The sequence below is a fragment of the Delphinus delphis genome, chromosome 3 (genome assembly GCF_949987515.2).
Source record: "Delphinus delphis chromosome 3, mDelDel1.2, whole genome shotgun sequence".
Classification (NCBI taxonomy): Eukaryota; Metazoa; Chordata; class Mammalia; order Artiodactyla; family Delphinidae; genus Delphinus; species Delphinus delphis.
Window position 1 is genome coordinate 90,227,579 of NC_082685.1, and position 12,665 is coordinate 90,240,243.

Below are 12,665 nucleotides of genomic sequence, written 5' to 3' on the forward strand. Positions count from 1 at the left end.
GTAAAGTCTGAGTAAATACTGCTTTTCTCCACTGCCATTTTTGGAAAGGTTACTAGCAGAGTGAGAAGCTGGTATGGCAGAAACAAGGGCTACAATAGCCACTGAATCACTAGAAATTTCTGGAAAGCATTGTCTCCAACAGTGCTCCACAAACTTTGATTTTTTTTTTTTTAATAAGAAATTAAGTTAGGGAATTCCCTGGCAGTCCAGTGTTTAGGACTCCAAACTCTCACTGCTGAGAGCCCAGGTCCAGTCCCTGATCAGGGAACTAAGATCCCACAAGCCAAAAAGAAAAAAAGAAATTAATTTCTTGCCAGATGGACTAATTTAATTTCTGATAAAAAATGGAAATCCCACATATTTTTCAAGTGAAAAATATTTAGTTTTAGCACAGGTAGATGAAATTAGAAGGACTGATAAACTCTTCAAAGATATTTGAGTGTATGATCTCAATTTTGTTGAATATGAAAAAAATCTATCATACTTTTCTGGACTTTCCAAAATAAGTACGTAATACACTTATTGTTAGAAAAATGGTTATGTTATTTTTGAAAGGCGTAATCTCTACCCTTTGTCATAGCATTCTGTTTCTTTTCAGTGACTTGAAAACTGAAAATGAGGTACATTTGCTACACAGTTTTCTTTCTCATCATATTTGTATTTTATTTTCATTTTGCAGCTGTAGATTTGCATCTCTATTTAAGTTCTTAGTGGGATGGCATTGGAGATTTGGTTTCAATAAGAAAAAGCCCTAGATGTATAAAAAAATGACATAGATTTTCCAGTCATATTTAGAAGCAGAAGAAGACTACGTAAGGGTGTTGAAAATTTTTGTTTTTAACATGTATTGGAAAAAAAAAAAAGCTTTTCAAAGTAGCCTACAGGAAGTCAGAATACCTGACTCTCATTATTGTGAATTTGTTGCTAACGAGTTATGTGACATGCACATCATTTCTCCTCTCTGGGTCTCATTTTTTCCAATACACAGTGAGAGGTTGGCCTAGGGGACTGAAAATGTCTTTCAAAATTAACATGAGATTATTTTATGAAAAAAATACAAAAATTAATACACGGAGATGCTTTGAGATTAGACCTCTATGTTTCTGAAATATTGATGGCTACAACAAATAACTTTTTAAATGCCAGTATTTTCTTGATGCTTGAGAAGCCGGGTACTATGCTGTTGCCTTTGTAGGAGGGTGCTGTGCTGGGTGGATGCTCCAGTGGGCATTTATACTCTCCTGAGATAAAGGCCTGAATCTCCCGAAAGGACACCTGAGACACTGAATGCTTGAATATCTGAAGCAGGTATGGAGGAACCCGTCAATGTGTACTCTGGTCAGTGGCAGCCACATTGATCCCAGCAGCAGAGCAATCAGACAGAAATGGTCAGTGGGGGGTCATTGTATAGGGGTACAGGAAGTAGACTCTGTGAATAGTCATAACAAATATCCAAGTTTGTTTCCCTGTCTGCATTGTATCCATTTTCTCATCCCTGTGTCCTAGCTTTGCTGAGTTTTAGAGAATGAAGGGAAAGGTGTGGGTCAATGCTTAGGTAAGCGCTGGGACAGATCTGCAGCAGTGGGGAAATTATGGTGGTGTGACCTGCAGAGCAGCCCTGGGTCACAGTGCAGAGGGAGAGGCAAGGAAGAATCCCAGGACTGATTTGTGGAACATGTAGTGGTCCTTGAATTGCCTGGGAAGGGGAACATAGCAAAAGGCAGTCCTTCCTATCAATCCAGCAAAGTGGAGGATTGGATTATTGTTTGAGCATTAAAGAGACGGCATCTGAGGGTGGGATAATTGATTATTGAGGACATTTGGGTTACAAGAGATAGCCTATCTGTTGAATGCTTGTTATGTGTCAGGCACTGTGCTATGTTCCTCACTTTCTGCATCTTGCTGTCTTCCCGGGGGGGGGGGGGGAAATTTTAGAAAAATATAATCATTCAAAGGATAGTTCTTGTCCTTTCTTACCATGGCTGCTTCATTAATCACCAGTCCATGGCTATACATTAATAAGTATGTGTCCTTTGTTTTTCATTTTATAATTTAAAAAAAATCCATTGTGGTAGGCAGAAAAATGTCTTCCAAATATGTTTACACCCTAATCCCTGGAGCCTGTGAATATGTTACTTTATTTGGCAAAAGGGACTTTGCAGATGTGATTAAGGTTAAGGACTTTGAGATGGGGAGATTTTTCTGGATTATCTGGGTGGGCCCAATCTAATCATATGAGTCCTTCAAAGTGGATGAGGAAGGCAGGAAGATTGGTCAGAAAGATTCAATGGTGGAAGAAGAGGCAGGACAGATGAGACGTGAGAATGACTCAGCTGCCATTTCTGACTTTGAATCCATGGAATGCAGGTGGGTCTAGAAGCTGAGAATGACTCCTGGCCAACAGCCAGCAAGGAAACAAGGCCTCAGTCCTACAACCCCAAGAAGCTGAAGTCTGCTGGCAATCTAAATGTGCGAGAATATGGATGCTTTCCTAGAGCTTCCGAAAAGGAACGTGGTCCTCCAACACCTTCATTTTGGCCTAGTGAGACCTGCTTTGGACTTCTGACCTACAGAACTGTAAGATAAAAATTTTGTGTTTTCCAAAGTGCTGAGTTTGTGGTAATTTGTTACATCAGCAATAGAAAAGCAATGCATCCACTAGATTTTGAATAGAAGCTTAGACCCATGGCTATTCACTTTTGACTCCTGGTACCTTGCATGAGATTGACATTTAGTTAGAGTGAATATCAGATGAAAAAAGTGAAATAAAAAGGGAGGAAGGGAGAGAGGGAGTAATCTAGGTTCCTGGACCCCAATTTCAATGTGTGTGTGTGTGTGTGTGTGTGTGTGTGTGTGTGTGTGGTCTTCCCCACACCAGCAAGCACTTCTCAGATACCAGCAATTCTGACACCATCGACCCAGAGATATTGTCAGATTCCACATGTAAAGAACTCAGCCTCACAAAACTGCCCTCCACTACAGCCAGCTTCACAATCCAGGTTGTTACTTGTTCTTCTGACTGACTGGCTACAAATGGAGGTTCTCAGGACCCCCTCCAACTCAGGATGCCAATGGCAAGTCCAGGTTGTTACTTGTACTTCTGACCGACTGGCTATAAGTCAGAGGTTTCCACAACCCTCTCCTTGGGTTCTACTAGTTTGCTTGAGTGGCTCCTAGAACTCAGAAAACCCATTTACTCTCTAGACGACTGATTTGTTACAAAGGATATTAAAGGATACAAATGAAGAGTTACACAGGGCGAGGCCTATGCATCGAGGAGCTTCTGTTCTTCTGGAGCTTAGAACCCGGTATGGTGGCACATGGCAGCTCTCTGAACCCCCTCTTTTGGGGAGTTTTTACGGAGGCTTCATTACATAAGCATGATTGATTAATTCATTGGCCATGAGGTGATTGATTCAACCTCTAACCTCTCTCCCTTCCCTGAAAGTCAAGGGGTGGTACTGAAAGTTGGTTCCCCTGGCAACCAGCTGCCATCCTTAGGTACTTTCCCAAAGTCACCTCATTAACATAAAACCAGTTGTGGTAGAAGGGAGCTTGTTATGAACAAGACACCCATTTCAACTTTATGGCTCTGAAAGCATTTTCTGGAACTGAGGACAAGAGACCAAATATTATAACAAAAGATATTCCCATTGCTCTTATTACTCAGGAAATTCCAAGGGGCTTGGGAGCTATGCAACAGGAACTGTGGATAAGGACCAAATACATATGAGAAATATTTTTTGGTCATCTGAATGACCAAATATATATATTTCTTAATATAAATCAGAATATCACTGGGAGACATAGCATAAGTCTTTAATTTCCATAAATATTTTTGGAAACATAAAAGAGCAAATCTGTATCTAGGGAACCAACTACAGATATGGAGATGGTGGGACAGAAGAGGAGTGGAATGGAAGGTCAATATGTCACAGCTCATGTTTGGAGAACCTCTGCACCAGTATTGCTAGTTGAAAATTAACTCTTGTTATAATTTTACCCAAATGGGTCATGAATTACACATCACACATGTACTTCCTTATATGCCTACTATGACCACCCTTGATCAAGTCCTTATTATTTGTTTTCAACTTTTCAACTTGTGAAATGTATCGCAACTACTAAAGTGCATATAAAATGGACCTATACCGCTAAATAATAACAAAATAAACTCAGCTGTTGTGAAAGAAAATCAAAATGGAGTCAATATAGCTAAGCAAGCCCTGTAAAGTGGAACTGGGAGGTCATTAAGGAAGTGTGACTTATGCATGTCTCAGCCTGGAAGGAATCCGACCTTCTGACTGATGAAGTCATCAGAACACCTGCCAGAAATTCAAGATACTTATTGAACTGTTACCCTAAAATAACTGGTGACAGTCTATCTACTTATCAGACTCCTATCCTGAAACAACTTGTGATTTTTTTAAGTTGTTTTAAATATTTTCTGACTCAAGTCACAGTCAATCACAATTCTTGCCAGGCAACAACCTCGTGGCTTTTTGTCTTTTTAAGCCCCTGACTCTTTTGCTTCCCCAGAACACTCTTTTGGGGTTACCCGAATCTGTGTCTCCTGAATTGCAATTCTTAAGACCCCAAATAAACTCTTTTCTTATTTGCATCCTCCCGCATTATTTTTTGGCTAACACTATACACGCCCAGTTTAAGAAGCAGGATGTCACCAGAACCTCAGAAAGGTCCTGTGGGCTCGTCCTCAGTCATACACGCCCCCTTTCCCCAGAGGTGAACAACACCCTGAACTTTATGTCATTCCATTACCATTCCTTATAGGTTTTCCACGTTGGTATGTATTCCTAAAGGAAATATAATTGTTTTATATGTCTTTGAAATTGGTAAAAGTGAAATATGCGATTAAAACAATTCACAAGAGAATTTATGTATGTATACACACATAAATATATAAATAAATATTTAACTGTGTATGTATAATTAACAAAGTAATATATACAATTCTCACAAGAGAATTTATATATGTATATACACATAAATATATAAATATATTTAAATGTGTATTATATAATTAACAAGATTATATATAACATTCGCTTGTGAATTGTCTTTTTTCCAGTCAACATTATGATTGGGTGGTTCTTACATGTTGATGGAACTGTAGTTCACTCATTTTCATTGCTCTGTGTGAATATGCTACAATGTATTCTACTCTTAATGAATACTTGAGAGATTTCCAAGATTTTACTGATACAAATAATACTGCAGAACACATTCATATCCAGGTTTTCTAATGCATATGTGAAGAGTTTCTTTAGGGACTGCACCAAAGAGCAGAATTGCTGGGCCATGGAGTATGTGTCTGTGCAGCTGTACCAGGTAGTGCCAAATTGTTTTGCAAAGTGGTTGCACTAATTCACCCGTATTACTTTTCTAAGACTCTTAACTGGTGTTTCTGCCTCCAGTTCTTCTCTAAATCAGTCTATCCTGTCTACTACTGTTAGTCTGGTCCAACTAAAATGCTACTATCAGCATGTTTTCCTCACATCCTAAATGCTAATTTTACTATAGCAACTTAATGTCTACATCAACAAATCCAAACTCTTGACATCTTTTCAAGGCTGTTTTGACTTCTCAGTGATAATTCTTTGTGCTACTGATCTTTGTAGTTTTTTTTCCCCCGTAATGCATGTTCTTTTTTGCTTTTGAGCTTTTGCTACTAAAACTCCCTGCCCAGAATCCATCTCTTTCTTCTCTGCTTCCTAAGTACTACCCATTCTTTAAAGCCCATTGATGTAATTTGAAGATCCAAATGACTTTATTTCATGCTTCATGAATCAGGCATCCTCCCATCTAGTATCAGTAAATGGAAGCCACTCTGAGGAGCTGTACAAAATGGAAGGTTTTTATAGAAGGAGGGTGGGGCAAAGAAGTTATTAGCAAAAGAAAAGAAAGAATTGTTTCAGACCAGCTCACCTTCTCCTAGGGGAAAAGCAAGATCTGTCATGCAGATTACCTCTTCTACTTTTCAGGGAAGGAGATGGCCCACATGACAGATTATCTCACTAATGCTAACCAGAAAATTCTAGACTGGTGGACTAAGATTACATTCCCAGGGAAGGTTGAAACTGCAGTCAGGTCAGGTATTAAATCTAGGTTTGGTATCATGGGCTTTAGCACAAGCGATGCCATTTTCGGCTGTGGTTTTCTCTTTAACACTTGCTTTTCTATGAAATTTTCCCTGGCTATTATTGAGGTAGATTATTCAGTCATTAAACACAGTTTGAGGGTTCATATTATTTGAATTCATGATGTATACAGAGAGAAAAACCAGGGTAAGGAGCTTGCTTTTAGAACAATATGCCCATCAATTATGCATCATTCTTCAAGCAGAAGCTAGATGATAATTTGTCATGGGTGCTTAAAGAGGGAATCTAGGGTTACCTGGTAAGTTGGGCCTGATCATCACCACTGTCCCCTTCACTGTAGGATTCTATGGATCTTTGACTTACCAAGAGAGATCTGGCATGCAGCACTCTCCATTCTGATCTCAACCTTCCTTTCCTTCTTCATCTGTCAGCAGGCACTGACAGGACCCTGTGCTCTAATCCAGGTGGTCTTCCTATCTTCCAAACTCATTCTTCTGGCCTGTTTCCAAGTGTCTGCTTGGGCACCGCCCTCTATAAAGAGGACCTCAACACTCCACCCTGCTGAGCTAAGTGCTCTCTGTCCTTCAAGAACTGTCTAGGAAGCCTCTCCAGATCATCCTAGCTTACTATGATCCTCTTCTCTCATAGAATTTTTGGTGCTCAACACATATTGCTTCGTATAGTTAGCTGTCTTTTTATGCATAAACGTCAAAATCAAGAACCATGTCTTAAACTCAGCTGAACACAGGGTCTTGAACAGTGGTGGTGTTCAAAGACTAACTCTTGATTGACAGATGATGGATACTTTTGAAATAACTGTGATTTTGGTTTTATAGGTGGCAGATACATTTTACATTCAAAGAAGATTATATTTCCTATGTGGATTTACTCATGTCAGCAAGAATTACGCTTGAATTCTTAACTGGAATATTGTTTTGTGTTGGTTATTTTTGTTTTGTTTTGTTTTTTACTTTACCAGGCTGCTAATATTAAATACATAATGAAAATCAGTACATGGGACATATACAATCCATGAACGTTGCCAGACTTCTATTGTATCTAAAGTTGGAATGCTTGACATCTGTGCTATTTCGATATGATGTAAGTCCCCTACTTCTAACCTAATCTTTAAGCTTTTTGAATATTTGCTACTGTTGTTTTCTTTGTGTTAGGCCTAAGAAAGACCAGCTTCTAATACAAGATCGTTTGACTTAGGATTGCTGAAAAATTGTACCTTAGTTTTCTTTTTTTTTTAAATAAATTTATTTATTTTATTTATTTTTGGCTGCATTGGGTCTTGGTTGCTGTGTGCGGGCTTTTTCTAGTTGCAGCGAGCAGGGGCTACTCTTCGTTGCAGAGCACGGGCTTATCATTGCGGTGGCTTCTTTTGTTGTGGAGCACGGGCTCTAGGCACGTGGACTTCGGTAGTTGTGACTCGCAGGCTCTAGAGTGCAGGCTCAGTAGTTGTGGCACACGGGGTTAGTTGCTCCACAGCATGTGGGATCTTCCCGGACCAGGGCTCTAACCCGTGTCCCCTGCATTGGCAGGCGGATTCTTAACCACCGTGCCACCAGGGAAGCCCTGTATCTTAGTTTTCAAATCCTAGTGTTTTTTGGCGCATAAATTTCCTTTTAAGTTTAGCCTCATTTAAATGCTAATGTCTGTTTTCAGGCAGCCAGTTTCTTGTTCTCCTCTATATATTCTCAGAACTGATCTGAGTGTGGAGATTCCATTCACTTCAAAGGAAACTTCACGCTTGGATCCTCTCCACAGGGGTGCTCAGACTAAGACAAGAAATGATCCCTATAGCTTCCGCCCCCCTGCGTTTTTGAGGAAAATAAAATAGAACGAAAGATTTCCAAATGCATTTAACATTCTAAGTAATTGAATCAGTAGCATATACTGGAGCATTCATACACTATTGTTAGTTCACAGTCTTAAAGACATTAACACTGGGACATTAAAGGTATGTCAATATGGTAATTGAATATTCTAGTGTACCTATTACTTTCAAACAAACCATATACCACGTTATTACTCTCATGTGTGTATGTTGGGAATGGTCTCATGCTGTGGAGATAATTGACTGCATGATAGATAGACATACTTTACTTGCAAAAAATATTTTAAAGGGAGGACAAAATACATTACCTTAATGTGGTCATAGATAGTTGTTAGTTCAATAGGTGTTTTTATCAGTGGTTTGTAAATTGCAATTAATCCTTTATTCAGCTGATATCTTGAATCTTAAAATTCTTTTCCTCTGTTTTTTATTGTGAGCCTTAGAACATGCATGATTCAGAGCTCATCAGTTTGGAGATAGGAAATTATTTAAATTGCCAATACTCTTTGTTCTCAAAGATAGAGTGGTAAAGAAATTCCAACCTAGTGTCTGCAGGGCTAATTCATTCATCCATTAATTCTTTATCCAACAAGTATTTGTTGAACACCTATTGTGTGCTAGTTACTGTTCTAGTAGCTCGGAAATTCTAGTTGAACAAAGAAAATATTTCTTTTCTTTTGCTTTAAAGAAGCAAAAGATTTGTTCTAACAGAGCAGTGGCTGTCAAAAATGTAGTCCCTAGAACCCTGGGGGTCTCTTACCCCTTTCAGGGGGGGTCCATGAAGTCAAAACATGTCAACATTTGAAAGATTTGCCTAACTCAGTGAACCAATATTTTTCAAATATTGGTTCACTGACCACCTGTGATGTTACTGAATGATTTTGGGGTAAAAGATTCATTGAAAATGCAAGATGGACTAATTGATTTTAATGTAAAGAATTGTTGTGTGGAATGTTTTATAAATGTCTCTTAGACCTGGTGATTGATTATGCTTTAAATTCTTCTATATTTTTGCTGATTTTTGTCTAAATGTATTATCAATTGTTGAAAGAGGTGTGTTGAAATCTCCAGCTGTCTTGTGGCTTTGTCTATATCTCCTGCAACATTTCTTTTTTTTTTTTCTTTTTTTCCGACAACTCTACATCCTTCCCAAATCTGTGAGCCAACAAATTATCTTGTTATGCCAGTTTCATTTCTACCACTTACAGTAAACTTGACTTAAGTCCTGGACTGAAGTGAAGGTTCAACCAGTCATTCCATGATAACATTATTTCTCAAACTGGTGTCTACAAACACATTTTTAGAATGTCCAGAAAACTATACAAATTTTAAAATGTTCATTTGTATTTCAATTCTAACTTAAAATAATTAATGTAAAAATAGTCTGGAATAATTGAGGACTGCCATGTAATTTCATTGCTTTTGCTTGTCACAAGTCATTTTTGTAAACTGAAGGGAAAGAAATACTGGTGGTTTAATTAGACATCAAGCTCTGGAACTCCACTGCCTGGGTGTGAATCCTGACAATATCTCTTATAATTTACTCTAATCTTTGGTTGCTAGTATCCTTGTCTGTAAAATAGAGAAAATGATAGTACTAATCTCATAATGTTGGTGTGACTATTAAAGGAGTTGGTATGTATAGTGATCTTAGAATATTGTCTGCCTCATAGTAAATGCTCAACAATGTTCTTTTTACATAAATAGTGTTTTTGAGTCAAGTGAAGGACATGTAACATCAGATATGCTATAAGCTTTGCTACAGTTTTAATAGAGAAAAATGGTCAAAGAAATGACTTATTTCACACATATTCATTCAGTGGAATATTATACAGTAGTTAAAATGAATGAAGTGAAGCATCATGCAGGAATATCATATAGATAGATATTGCAATTTAATAATAAAGGAAAAAAGTCTCCAAATATTATAATATCACATTTCTCCTTCTATGAAGTTATAAACTATAAAATTAAAATAGGTACTTTTGGGCTTCCCTGGTGGCGCAGTGGTTGAGAGTCTGCCTGCTGACGCAGGGGACACGCGTTCGTGCCCCGGTCCGGGAAGATCCAACATACCGCAGAGCAGCTGGGCCCGTGAGCCATGGCTGCTGAGCCTGCATGTCCGGAGCCTGAAAAGGTACTTTTTAGAAATACACAAACCCTTTTAAAGCATATGTAAAGCTATGTATTGAAATAAAATTATATTTTAAAAAGCAAAAAGGATGGGCTTCCCTGGTGGCGCAGTGGTTGAGAGTCCGCCTGCCGATGCAGGGGACACGGGTTCGTGCCCTGGTCTGGGGAGATCCCACATGCCGCGGAGCGGCTAGGCCCGTGAGCCATGGCCGCTGAGCCTGCGCGTCCGGAGCCTGTGCTCCGTAACGGGAGAGGCCACAACAGTGAGAGGCCCATGTACCAAAAAAAACCCCAAACAAACAAAAAAACAAAAACAAAAAGCAAAAAAGATGATAAGTACAGAGTTTAGAGTAGTTGCCATGGGTGGGAGGAGCCTAGGGAATAGAATGAGAGGGCTGTATTGTGAGTAAATTACTGTCAAGATCTTAAGTTTTATTTTGTTATCTTCGTTTACTGTCTTTTATAACACTGTAAAAATTAACTAGATAACTAAATAAAAGGGGGACATGAAGAGATCAATGATGAGAATGTGTCCTTAACTAAAGATTATAATTTATTTAATTTCGTGCATCTGAGTTCCAATGAAAAAGAGAGAGAGAGAAACGTGTTACACATGGCACAGGGTAGTACATACATGCTGATGAACCTTGCTACCAGAGCAGTATTATATCTTGTTAGAAGGGGCGATTTTGTTTCAGCAAAAATCATCTGTCACATCAAGTCGATGTTAAGAATTTGAGGGGGTTTTTGTTTATATTTACTTTATAATTTTAAATTTGAATTTAATAGTTGTCCAATGGCTATGCGATGGAATTTCCAGCTAGTTTTTAGTTTATATTATGTTGGAGATGACTTAAGGAATCATCGGAGAGTCTGTGAAATTATTTTTTACTTCAAAAGGATTCTATTCTTTATTCACCTTTAAGAGACACAGCACTGTACTTTCAATGGTTCCATTCTCAAGTTCCTTATCCCAGAGATTCTCAAAATGAGATCCAGGGATGGCTGAGGGATGCTGAGACACTTTCAGGATTATGCCACACAAAGTATAAAAGACCCCACAGTTGTGAGGTTAAACTACAACAAGGTGGTTATTTGTCTTTTTCGCTCTCACTCACAAGTGTACAGTGGAGTTTTCCAGAATCTATAAGACGTGGTACCACAAGAGATGAACTGTAGAAGTAGATTAAGAGAAACCAGAATTTACATTTAATGCTGGCTATTAAATCAGACATTAAAGAGTTTTGCCAAAATGTAAATAATGACATTTTTCTCTCTGTATTTCTTTCACTGTGGAAAATATAGGGTATATTTTCATAAATACATTATTAGTGTTACCATGTAATGGGTTTACGATGGTTATTTTTGAGATGAATGAGTAAATAAACTTTTAAAAATTTCTGCTTTACTTTCTAATACAATAAATATTAATAGATATTGTCCATATAAACAAAAATTCTTTGGGATCCTCAATAATTTGTAAGAGTATGAATGAGATACAGAGACCAAAACCTTTGAGAATTGCTGCTTTAACCTATCTCCTCTTATTTTTATACTCTAACTAGGAGTACACTGAAATTCATAAAACATCAAGTACTGTCATGTCTCTTACTATATTGAGCAGCTGGGAATTTATACATAACAGAGGACACAGGGGAAGCACAGAAGGCTGTAAAGGCCACAGGTTCATGAGAAGACTAGGAGGCAGACTCTTGGTTGAGAGGAAGCAGGTGGGCAGGTATGCACTATTACATAGACAGACACTTAAAACCTGAGGAATTTCTGAAGAATAAGATCAGAATTTCCACGTGAATGGCATAAAAGAACACCAAAGAAAGCAGGGGAGGGGGAAACAAGAGGTTGTGGTCATGGATGTCTGCCCTTCATTTGGCAATTCATTGTGCTTTCCATGGCCTGACATGGCCTGCTGAGTAATGTCTCTGGTCAGTTTGCCTGGAGGCCCAGAACATTGAGAGCAGGATGACATTTTTGTTTAAAATATGTTCAAGCATACACACACACACGCACATGCACACGCACACACAATGAAGGATGCTCAGATCTCTGTCAGATACAAACAAATCCCTTCCCATAAGCTCCTGGAAAAAACTGCATTTACTATAGATAATCTCTATTTCTATTTAATGGAAAATGCAATGTCAGGTTTTTGGTTTTTGCTTTGGCATTCATGTCACTGGAGTGAGATGAGCCATATTTTAGGCACTAATAAAGGTTTCTCAGTCTTTGCCTAAATCACATAGAGATATAACTCTGAATGATAAACTCAACAAGAAACAGATTTTTAAACAAAATTGTGCCACGTGTGGAGAGCTCAATAATAAAACCTGTGAAAAAATATATATTTAAAAATTTAATATAGTTTTCATTTCATGAAACATCATGAACTGCTTTTAGCAACATCATTATGCCTGCTTTTTGGCCCCTTGGCTTTGTCATTTCCTCAGAAAAAAACGGGCACTGTTCATTTTATTAAGACTTGGAATATTTTTAGACCTATGCACCATTCTTCATGTAACTGACATATTACTTCTCAGACATTTAAAAAAAGA